Genomic DNA, 12,601 nt, shown 5'->3' with positions numbered 1-12,601 from the left:
ACCCGATTACCTGAGCCATCACCATTGCCTCCTAGGATCTGCAGGAGCGGGAAGCTGGAGTCAGGTGCTGATAATCAGACCCATGGGTGTCTTAACAGCTAGGCTAATGCCTACCCTTCCAGTTAGACTTTGAATATCAACAATTTATCCAATGCCATTTACCCTGCAAAGCCTGTGCCATGTATGGGGCTTTGCTCAGAATCCCAGAGAACCCTTTTGTCTAGATTGCTGCCTTCACACAGATCTCTTCAGATGTAAAATTGTGTAAAGGAGCTCCAGTCTCTTCCTAAACCCTCAAAACCTAGTTTTATCACCAGGATAGATAATATTATCTCATCTGTCCTAGTCACACACGATCCCTTAAATGATCCACCGATGGCTCTGGATTTAATGCAAACATGACAGACCCAAGACCAACTTCAAACAACTTTACCTCCTACTTTTATCAATATGGAGTTACAGATATGCAACGGGAAAAAAACAAATGAACCAAGTGATGCTGGATCAAAACTGAAGATATTTGTATAAACAAATAATTTTGAATGTATTAAATGATTTTATATGTTAAAATGTAACTCCAGTTCAACTGTATCATAATAACTGATTGATATGGGCATCCAAGTACTTGAAGAAATAAACACAGATGTAAGTTTTGATTTTATATGCATGAAACATGCAGATATTCCTTAGCTCTGTCCACTGAGATGACCTGGGAACAGTGATTATCTTATTGCAATGATTGCACCAAGGGCCCAAATTTGGCTTCTGAATATCATTCTGCACTACACAGAGCTAGAGCTTCTTGGAAAAATGACTGATTTCGGGATGGGAGAAGAGACAGTAAAAGTGGATGTGGGGCCTTTTGCTGGACCAGCAAACAGAAAAGTGCTCAAAGAGTAATAATGGAGGAGATGTCAAGGGGGTAGAGAAGTCAGCTCAAAGGACTCCCCACTGGCCAAATCAGAGGCAGTTTGTGGGTCCAAAGCACAACAGTAACAAATAGTGATAGTAACAGGTTATAAACCACAGGGTAAAATGAGCCCATAGCAATATGAATAGATAAATAAATAGATTGGAAGTTTTATGAGAAATGGTTTGTTTACATAGCTTCAAAGTATCTCCCCACAAAACACTTTTTAATTTCTAAGGAGAAAAGAATCATTTTACATAGAGAAGCCTAGAAGACACCATCTTGACCACATGGTAAGAGTGGACATCTCCAGCAATGGAAACCATCAAAATCACGTGGCTCCTGATAGGATGCAATGAGGATATAGGGTCACTGATGTTACTGGTGCTGAAGATGTAATCACAGGAAACAGCAGGCAAATTCACACTGAAGACATCCTACAAAATAACCAGCCTGTACCATTTGAAAAGGTAAGGGTGATGAAAGTCAAAGAAAGATTGAAGACCTATTGCAATCAAAGATACATAAAAATTAATGGAAATTCGATACAATGTGTGATTTTGAATAGGATTTCCTTTGCTCTAAAAAAATTACTGAGACAACTGGTAAAACTTGAAAGGAGTCAAATAATTAGATATTGGAAATGTGTCAATGTTACTTTCCTGGTTTTGATGGTTGTATTATGGTTATGAAGGAGACCACCCTTGTTTGTCAGAAATACTAGAGCACCAGGACAACAGCTTATTCTCCAATGACTCAGCAGAAAAAGCTCTTTGTACTGTATAGCAAGCTTTCTGTAAGTTTTGGATTATTTAAAAATAAAAGATTTAAGTCTATAAAATGACTTTTCATCTATTATGCCTTTGGATTTTTGCACCAACTCTTTTAGAAGGAAATTCCACAATTGTTTCAGACATCGGAAAAGAGGATTCATGAAGAAGTTAAATGACGGATTCAAGATAAAGGCAGAATTCATGCTGGTATCATAGCTCAATGCATATTGCATCTCATTCCATCCATATAATTTACTTTTAACTCTGTACTCTTTACTGTTTCCCCAGGGGATGATCTCAAGTACCAGGCTAGGATAAGATGCTGAAGAACGACCTCTCTGTATATAATGGTTCTTGAACTTTGCCATATTTATGAGTCATACAGAGAACTCGCTTAAAATTCATATTTGCAGGTCTTACCCTCAGAGATTCTGATTCAGTAGGTTTGAGTAAGAACCAAGAAACCTGTTTTTTAAACAAGCAATCCAAGTGATTCTGACATAGGTCATCCATGGGCTAAACTTTGAAGAATATTGAACTTGATTAATAGTCCTCAGTAGCTACTGAAACAAATTTTAATCAAATATCATGCCTATATTTCACAGCTGAGTTATATGCAGCTTAGAAATAGGAGTTGATTGGCAAGTGTTTTGTCCAATGATTAAGATGCCTGCATCCCACATCAGAATACTGTGTTTGGTGTCTGTCTCTGCTCCTGACTCCAGCTTCCTGCAAGAAAGACCCTGGGAGGCAGTGGTGATGATGCAAGTAATTAGGTTCCTGCCACCCATATGGGAGACCTGGATTGATTTCTGGCTCCCAGCTTTAACCTGAGCCCAACCCTGGCTGATGCAGCTATCTGGAGAGTGAGCCAACGGGTGGGAGCTCTGAATGTTTTTTTTCTCTGCCTTGCAAATAAATAACTAAATAAAAATTTAAAAGAAATAGGAGATGAAAAGCACTTCTGAAGTAACTGTGTAGCCCTCATTTTTAAAAACAAAATTTAGCAATCTCTCATGAAGTCATAGCACCCAGGCACTCTGAGAGTACAGGTGTACACAGCTCGATTACCAGATAGGAGAGTTCTGCAAGGGATAATGACTTAGCAGCACAGAATTGAGAGGTTACCTGTGAAAATCATTTTAGGAATATTCTCCATCATTTAAAATCTATTTTGTTCTCCTCCTTGAGATGTGGAGATAATATGATGCATGGGCTTTTACCTGTCTCCTTGAAATCAGCTCAAGTATTTTCTCTTTAAAGTCTTTGCATGTAGTAGGAGGTGGTCTCTCAATGGAGGTATTAGCTGCAAAAGAAATTGCCAGGAGGAAGGAAGAATGCTTCTCTTTTGAATGTTTTCCCCAAAGAAAACCAGCCTGGGATATTTTTAAAATATGCAGAATGTCCGGGAGCTCATCCAGTATGCTTATTTTAAAAGCAAGCACAGCCTGAGTGAAATAAAGTAGATTAAGCTTCAAGGAAAGAAAAAAGACCTAAAATGTTTCTGTAGTAGTCATTGGAGGAAATACCTTTGTATTAAGAGAGAAAGAAAGTAAGGGAGAATGAAGATTGACAAGGGAAGCAGCAGCACCATCTTATCTGCACATCTTAGTGCTTTGAGAACACAATAGTTTTTTGGTAGGATAGGGGTGACCCCAGGTTGAGCCTCATCTGTATGCATTGCTGGATTTGAACATGACTATGCAAGTCTGCAAATCTGTTAGGTTGTGTTAGTAGGAGCTTATCTGCATGGTGTCTGGAAGATTAAGAAATCTCATTGCTCACTCTGTGGCTGGCAAGCCTGGTGGTGGAAGAGTGAACACATGGTATAAGATTCTCAGCCCTCTTCCCTACTCCTCATCCCATACATATCTAGGTCTTAGGAAGAAAGAAGAATTAAATTAATACCAATTTTAACCTATTCTTCCAGCCCAGAGTGAGGCCTAAACATGATGCTGCATCCCTGCAACCCCATGAAAACTTTCTTTAAATTTGTGCTCATCTCTTCTTCCCTGACAACTGAGAAATATCACTCGTCCCTGCACAAACCAAGTAATCCCAAATATGCAAGAGTTAAGAGCTCAGGCTCCAGGTCAGTGTCCCTGGATTTAATCTAACAGCAGTGGTTTCCTAGCCTTGCATTTCCCTTGGTTTCCTCCTCCATGAATTGATAGCATATGTCGGGGCTCTGGAGCCAGCCATGCCATCTGCAGCAGGGAAGCATGAACCTTTGAAAACAGCTCCTCTTGGGCTACGGGGCCAGACAGAATGCTTAATCGTGGGCGTCAGGAACAGCCTTTCATGAGCTGGGTTCAATCAGACCCATTCAGTCATGAAGTCAGATGGTCCTGGCACTGGTCCTTTGTAACTTGGAAACAGTGCATCTTTGGATGAGCCTGAGTAGGACCAGTGGGCATGAAGAAGCTGTGTGAATGGGGATGTCAGACACTTGTGCCACCCGGTGGCTGCACCAGCTCCTCCCTCAGCTGTGGCCATATGAGGGGATCCCATGTGACTAGCTGGAAGACAAGAAGTCAGAACTTTGCTTAAAGATGTGTTGACTCAGCATTGGGTACAGGCTGCAAATAGATGCAGCTGTGTTACACCCACATTTGAAGTGGTCTTGAACGAGAGTTGCCAGGGAGTGTCTTCCCCATGGCACAAGTGTTGAGCCTGCTTGTGTTGAAGGAGAAGCAGATCGAGGTGCAAGTTCCCTGGCCAGGGAGTGCCCTGAACAGATAGCACTCCACTGGGGGAATTTTATTTTGTATCCCACAACTCTGGATTTTGCAAAGTTAGAGATCTTGGTCCCTAAAGACTGCATACCTTTTCTTAGAGACACAGCAAAGGTTTCAGTGAGCTTCATACTATCTATGGTTTCTGGTTGTGCATTTTGGGCTCCTTGTACCCAGAGACCAGCAGACAAGACAAGGGGTAAGTGACCTTGATCAGTAGGAGATCGGATTGCTGTTATGTAAGACCAGGCTGAGAAACAGTGGAACCTCATTGTGAGTATTCCATAGATGTGGAGCTCCAGTGATCCACCTGGGCACCTCTTGGTACTCCTTGGCCAATTGTGGCAGTGAATGGACAGCATAGCAATCTCAACCTAAAATAGTCATGTTCATTAGGGTCTCACAGCCCTCAAATGAGGTTTTGAACAACACTAGGTGTGTAAGTTTTCTAGGAATTCTATAACAAAATACCTTGATAGTGAGACTAAAAAATTCCAAGAAATTCATTTTATCTAGAAGTTCAAAATCAAGATGTCAGAAGTCCATAGTTCCTCTTCAATACGTTCTGGGGCTCCTGGAAATCATTGAGTTTTGGGTTCATACTCCACTCTCTGCCTCCATCTTCACATTGGCCATCTTCCCCCTGTGTCTTTGTGTCTTCTCTTCTTCTTATGACACCAGCATGTTGGTTCATAGGCCTACCCTATTTCAGTATGGCATCATTTTAAATTATGTCTGCAAAGATCCTATTTCTAAATAATGTTACATCCATAGGTACCTGGAGTAGATCCTGAACAACTTGTTTGGGGAAACACAATTCAATCCACAACATTAAGAAAGTCACTGAGACTGGCAGAGATGACATTGAAGGGGGGAATTTATGGAGGAGAGTAAAATAGAGGATGTGGACGAGTCACAGTTCCAGGACCACCTTCAGTGATAGGACACATTTGTCTACTGATGTCCCCTTGCCTCCTTTGAAGATTCCCCTCTGAGGGAGAGGTTCTGTGCAACCCTAGTGCAAATGCGTACAAAACTGCAATGGAGATGTGCTGCATGGTGAATCTCCCTTCCAGAAAGAATTTGTTCGACCGTGAGGAGTGTAGTCAGCTCACCATGGCTGGATGCCAGTACCTTCGGAGTCCATGTCAGCTTTCACAGTGAGGCTGTGCTCCCTGGAGGACAGTGTGACATTGCACCAGGTGAGAATGATGAGCTGTACCTGAGATGTAGCTGTCAGCCTTCCATGTGGCTCCTTATTCCACTTCCAGATTTTTTTCTCTAGATCACATACACATTTCGACTGCATCTCTCTACTTGCTCTGCACTCTTGCCTTCTCTCTTGTTTCTCTCTGCATGGTATTCCACGGCATAAAAAAGATATACCACCAGATAAAATTAGTCCATTGAAGTTTATGACTGCCGAAGTAGACTGGGTAGAAATCTGTGTGATATGAATACAAAACTTAAACATATTCTGAGTGTTGCTTGAAATGACTTACTTGGCCAACATACACCTTGAGGAGTTGTCCTAGTTGAGTTAAACATTTCCTTTCCTTGAATTTTCTTTCCATCCCTAGAAAAATAAACATTACTCCTGATATTTATTTTTATCACTAATGTATGCTTGAGGTGAATATAAGATACAAAAGCCTGAAGCCATTAAATAAATCTTGTAGTAGACAGGATGTGCTGACATCTTGGAAATTTTTACTGTTTTTCATGGGTGAAATTTGAAGGCAGTCAATTTGAATATATCATGCTACTGCTGTTTGTTGGATGTGTTGATCATTTCTTTGTAACTGAACTGAACCAAATCAGACTATGCCACTTGCATCCTGTAGATATTCACTGTTGGTGGTGAAATAAATAATCACAACATTCCTTCAGCTCTACTCATCATCATCTTAGCTGTTATTCATTGGATCCCTGCTAAGGAGAATAAAATATGCTGTGAAAACAACAAAAATGAAATCAATGAAATGATAATAAGTAGTGCAAATTCTGGTAACAAAATAACAACTGAATTCTATAATTTCTTTTCTTTTTTTTTTTTTTTTGACAGGCAGAGTTAGACAATGAGAGGGAGAGAGACAGAGAGAAAGGTCTTCCTTTTTCCATTGGTTCACCCCCCAAGTGGCCGCTATGGCCGGCGTGTTGCGGCTGGTGTGCTTCGCTAATCTGAAGCCAGGAGCCAGGTGCTTCCTCCTGGTCTCCCATGCGGGTGCAGGGCCCAAGGACTTGGGCCATTCTCCACTGAACTCCCGGGCCACAGTAGAGAGCTGGACTGGAAGAGGAGCAACCGGGACAGAATCCGGCGCCCCAACCAGGACTAGAACCCGGGGTGCTGGTGCCGCAGGTGGAGGATTAGCCTATTGAGCTGAGGCGCCGGCTACCACAGTCAGTTTTAGCATGTTCCTATAATCTCAAAAGGAAACCCTGTACCTTTTATTCCTCTATCTTCCTAGCTCCTCTTCACAAACTCTAAGAAATCCCTTTTCTACTTTCTGTCTGTTTTCATTTCTTTTGGGCAATTTCTCAGGAATGGAATCAAACACTTTTTTCTTGAAAGGAAGAACAGAATCAGTTCATCTCCAGAAAGTGGGAACAGTGGTTCTAACTCACTGTATTGCCCCATGGCTACATGAGCTTTTCAGCTGTTTGTCATAATACTGTCCACAGAGACCTTGAACATCTCAATATTCCATACAACACCACACCGATCCATAGTATGGATGACAGTGTGCTAACTGGACATGATTACCAGTGTTAAGTGTCCTAAATGTGCTAGTAATTCCTACGTAAGACAATGGGTGAGAGCCTAAACACTGTGAACATTCTGGAGGCTGCCATATCATGAAGTTGATAGGGGTCTGTTGATCTGGGCTGTGCTAGGATATCTCCTGTAAGGTGTATGAGAAGTTATTCAGCCTTGACACTCTGACTGCTAAGAAAGAGGCATTATGTTTGACAAGCTTCTTCAGAGTTTAAAGGTGGCATAACCGCTCTGAAGAATACTCCTTGGCCCATTTATTGGATGAATGGGAAGCCTGTTGGCTTCGAGAAAGAACAAGAAGACTTGGCAGAAACCTTGGGGGTACCAGCTGCCCTGCCCCTCTAGATATATCAGCTGGTAGGGATGGTGGTGCTAGGTGCATCCCTACTGGGTAGGGTGCTCTGAAGTTCCGCATGTGGTAGAGGAGTTGTAACACAGAGCTCTTCAGATCTCATGCAGCAGAGAGCTACTCTCTAGTGGAGAAACAGCTCTCCAAGAGCAAACTTGGTATAACATTGCTGTGGATTTTGCCTGTGGAGTCAATTGATTGGGTGCACACCTAAGCTGAAGACAAACATTCGTGAGCTGGACATGAGGGAACTCAGCAGTGCTAGAGGTTGTTTGTGTAAAGCTCTGCCCAATAGGATGGCTTTAGGTTGGACTCAGACAGGTACTTTCCAAAAGTGAGAACCATTCTGGAAAAAATCCTAGGTGCATCACATCAGTGGAGACCGCTGGGCTGTATTACAAGGTCTCTTTGAGAGGATGCACAGTTTCAAAGTGGCCGTACAGCTGAGAAGGAGACAATAGTCTGCTGTGACGTGTTCCTTTGTACTTTTGCCATAAAACACCACTCTTGGTAGTAAGCTGAGCACTTCTCTTTAGTGACCTAGAGGTAAATTGGCTCTGGAATCCTAGTCAGGAAGTCTCTGCCGGCTTCTTGACAACCTTGCAGAACCTTCTGTGAGATACAAAGACTCTTCATTTCCTAGGAAACAATTTACTGGGAAGTCTGTTTTAGTTTCCACAAAGCTGGCTTGGAAATAACATTTTAAAAAAAAGATTTTTGTATTTATTTGAAAGGCAGAATGACAGGGGTGGGGTGGGGGAGAGAGAGAGAGAGAGAGAGAGAGAGAGAGATTTTATAGCCACTGCTTCACTCTTCAAATGGTCATTACAGCCAGAGCTGGACCAGGCCAAAGCCAGGAGTTAGGAACTCCAACTGGGTCTCCCACATGGGTGGTAGGGGCCCAGGTACTTAGGCCGTCATCCACTGTTTTCTCAGGTGCATTAACAGGGAGCTAGAGTGACAGTGGAGCAGCTGGGACTTGAATTGGTGCTCCTATGGGATGCCAGTGTTTCAGGCAGCAACTTTACCCGTGACACCACAATATCAGCCCCTGTAAATAACATTTGTACCCTGGCCAAAAAGCTGACTGTCTTAGTCTGTACTGTTGGAACAGAACAGCACAAATTAGGTAATGTGGTTTATGGAGAACAGAAATTTGTTTCTTATATCTCTGTAGGAAAACCCAAGATCAAGGAGCCAGCAGGATTGCTGTCTGATGAGAGTCCAGCCCTGACTTCAGAGATGGCGCATTGAAGGCTGCATCCTCGTCAGGGCAAAGGCACTGGCAGAAGGCAAGAGTGGCCTTAAGTGATAGAAGGCAAAGTGATAAAAAGGATCAAACTCCCTCCAAAAAATTCTTTTTGAGAGCAGCTAATCCTATTCATGAGGAAGCTCCCTCATAACTTAATCACCTCCTAATACCATCACTTTGGCCATTAGGTTTCAATGTCTCCATTTTGGTGGAGACACATTCAAACCATAGCACTGACTTCCTTCAGGAAACAAAGGAGCAATATTAGCTAAAATTCTTGTCACATGTTTGAAAAAGGTCATTCATTAAGTAACTTAACTGAAGCATTCAGAGATGGCAGGAGCCAGAAACTCAAATGTAACATCCATTTATGATATCTACCGTTTCCCTCCAGTCTTCTTTCCCTTCAAAGACTGATTTCTTTTTGAAGACTTGACTAAGTTTTTCTTGGTTTCCTTGTGAAATGTGGAAAGTCTCACTGTTAGCTTGCTCATGGCAGAAAAGGAATTATCCCTGAAAATCCCAACGTTATGTCCATCAGCTGAGACTGGGTTGAGTTTGGCATTGTCCCTGCCTCGGCAGCTGAGTGGTTGATTTGGTCTTGCTTGGGTTTTATGTCTGCCTTTGGAGCATAAGGTGAAGACAGCTCCACTAAGTCAAGGGCCAGAAAGTAGAGTAAATGTGGGTCTCAGGGAAGTCAACACACTGCTATAGCAAAAGGAGGAATGAGAAAAAGGGGAAATGGATTGGATGCTGGGCAAGTCTAATATCCAGTGTCCACTACAAGCAGCTGCTGATGTCAGCTGTAGTGCTAGGAAGGCAAGTGAATAACCAGTCATGATGCCTGGGGAAATATCTTAAGAAAAACTGCTTTCAAGCAGAAACTTTGACTCTAATGAGTTTGCTAATTATAATTATTTTCATTACAGCAGGTGCTCAAAAGCTTTTCACTTGACAACATGTTGTTAATGGCTTGAGTTATTGTATGTGGCTGGGAGCTTTTTAAGTTGAATTTCTTGCAGAGCATTTGATCCATAATTTGAAGCAATTAGGGATAAGTTCAACCTTAATGTAGTCTTGGTTTGTCTCCATTACCTTTGATTCCTTTATTTTGTGAAAATGAAGCTTCCTGGTGGCTACCTTGAGGAAGCTGTGTGGGTTTACATCAGAGTGGTCTCTTAATGTCATGCTCTTAGGAATTTAAAGTCTCCCAATTTTCATTTACTTATTACTAAAGTGGGGGTTATACCTACCACCTAGGATTACTGTGCATGTTGGGCAAGAGTAGGAAGTACCTGTCCTGTGTCAAATACATGGTGGAACTGAATTTTATTGAACTGGTCTGAGCTTAAATGCACATAGGCAAATACTGGAGAACTAGATGAGGCTTGGTAGTGCCTTATCTATTTCTAGGACACTAAGATCTGAACATGACTCACAATGTACCGCAAATTGTTTGCAGAAGCAGAATTCAGTTTTTGGTGATGGTTGAGTTAAATAATAGCCAATTATGTATTTGGCATGGTCTCTTTCACGGTGTTTAGCCAGGAAAAAGAGATTATGACTCCCCAGAAGGCTGACTTTCTTCATGTCTTCATCTCCATTTCTGCATAGAACTGTAACAAGTACAGCAGGTGCAGTAGGGAGGGTGCACAGCATGGCACCTGCTGGCTTGATGGTGGTTTTTTTCTCCATAGCATTAAGGAACTGTAGGCTCAGATAGAGGGTCCAGTTTTATGAGGAGGTGATCATAAGGGACGGAGACCAGGAGTGTACAGCAGGAGCAATGCCACTTTTGTTATCCAGTCACACACAAAGCCCTTAGCATAGAATCTTGTTAGTGTGGTGCTCACTCATTTGTTACTGATGTTGAGGACTCTCAGTGCCCCTGGCAGGCTGTAATTCCAGGTGTCACCTGGGCTCTGACCCACCAGTCATGCTGATAGGCCCTTCAGGGGCCATCAGCCTTCCACAGCTCTGTGGACAAAGTAGGTGCCTCCTCTGTTTTCGGGTGATTTTCAGAATTATTCTCTAAGAACCCCTTGATAATTGGAATTATAAAGTACTTACATGGATTACAGAGGGCTTGGTTCCCCCAACTCATGCAGACATTTAAACTATGAAATCTTATGTTGACAGCTGTTGGATTAAAGGTGCAGACTTCATCTAACTACTGGCCAGTGGTAGGTGGGCCTGGTGGGAGGGCTTTGAGTCATGGGGGCAGGGCTTGCACTCCACTCAGAAGGTAGTTCTCCTGAGAGGGTTGATGTTAGAAGATGGACATGCTTCCTGTGTCTCTCTGCTTCCCGGCTCACCAGGTACTTGATCCTCTGCACATACTCTGCCATCCCCAGCCTCTACCACATGCCAGACTAATGAGACTACTCTGTCTTGAACTGAGAAACTTTGAACTGTAGGCCCAAATAAATCTTTTCTTCTCTCAAAGCATCTCTCAGGTATTTTAGGTAAAGTCATGCAGAGCTGACTAATACAGGCACATCCATATATTTCCTTCAAACTCCTTGGCATTGTGTTGACCTGTGAAGTAGGCAGTACCCTACATTTACCGACGGAGAAGTGGAACTTGGAAGTTGCACTGTGCCGCAGTCCACACAGGTGGTCATTAGCAGACTTGGATTTCACCTTTTGCCTGACTTCAGTCCTTCCCAGCCCATGGCTCCCTTACCATGGTAACATGCTTTGAGGGACAATGCTTGATTTCTACTCTGGCTGCATTCCCTGAGTGCAAAATGATACAAAATGGAAACTCACCAAAATGTGACATTTTTTTTAAAAAAATTATTTATTTATTTGAAAAGTAGATTTACAGCCACAGAAGGAAAGGCAGACAGAGAAAGGATGCTTCCTTCCAGGGGTTCACTCCACAAATTTCAGTAACAACTAGGGCTTGGCCAGGACCCTGGAACCCCCATTTGAGTCTTCTAGGTTTTCCATGTGGGTAGTAGGGGCCCAAGCAGTTGGGACATCCTCAGCTGATTTCCCAGTCACATCAGCAGAGACCTGGATCAAAAGTGCAGCAGCAGGGACTTGAATTTGGGTTCATACTAGATGCTGGCATCACAGGCAATGATTCAACCTGCTGGGCCACAATACTTGTCCCTAAAATATGACTCTTGACTTTCCTAGTCTACATTCATGCATTCATTACACTTTTAAATGTAATTATCTTTTTTAAACAGACACACACATATACATTTTAAAGAGTCAAATTATTTTACAAGGCATGTTAGGAAGAGAATATTACCACTGCCCCGTATCTAACCGTCTGCTCCCCAGAAGCAACCATTCAAAATCTTCTAGCTTATCCCATGGCCTTTACATCTATAACTTGCCAGGCTTACATTTCTCCTTTCTAAAGGTCTAAATCTACTATTTTCCCATTAGGAAATCTGAAGACTTAGTTATTTTTTAACCTCATTTCCCCATTGTTTTATGAGTGTATACGCTCATCTGCTGTGCTCTTCTCTTCCCAATATGCTATTAGCATAATTTTAGTTAGATCACATGCTGATGTTTATATCACTATGACTATGTAAATCTCATTAAAGTTAGGCCATGTGGCACGCGCACATATCTATGCAGCATAGATACCTCCTTTCTCCTTCCCTTCCTCCCTTCCTTGTCCCTCCCTCCCTTCCTTCCTTCCTCTGTCCTTGGAGTTCTCAGTGCTTATTACAATTCAATCTCAAACTCTTTGCCTGTATGTCCATCTCCTCTTTATATGTGCATCACTTCCATTTCCTTCAAGGAATCTCTCCCAGAGCCTTTTCCAGGCAGGTGTCATC

This window comes from Oryctolagus cuniculus, chromosome 7 (assembly GCF_964237555.1).
Source record: "Oryctolagus cuniculus chromosome 7, mOryCun1.1, whole genome shotgun sequence".
NCBI lineage: Eukaryota > Metazoa > Chordata > Mammalia > Lagomorpha > Leporidae > Oryctolagus > Oryctolagus cuniculus.
Note: the sequence above shows the minus strand (reverse complement) of the source record.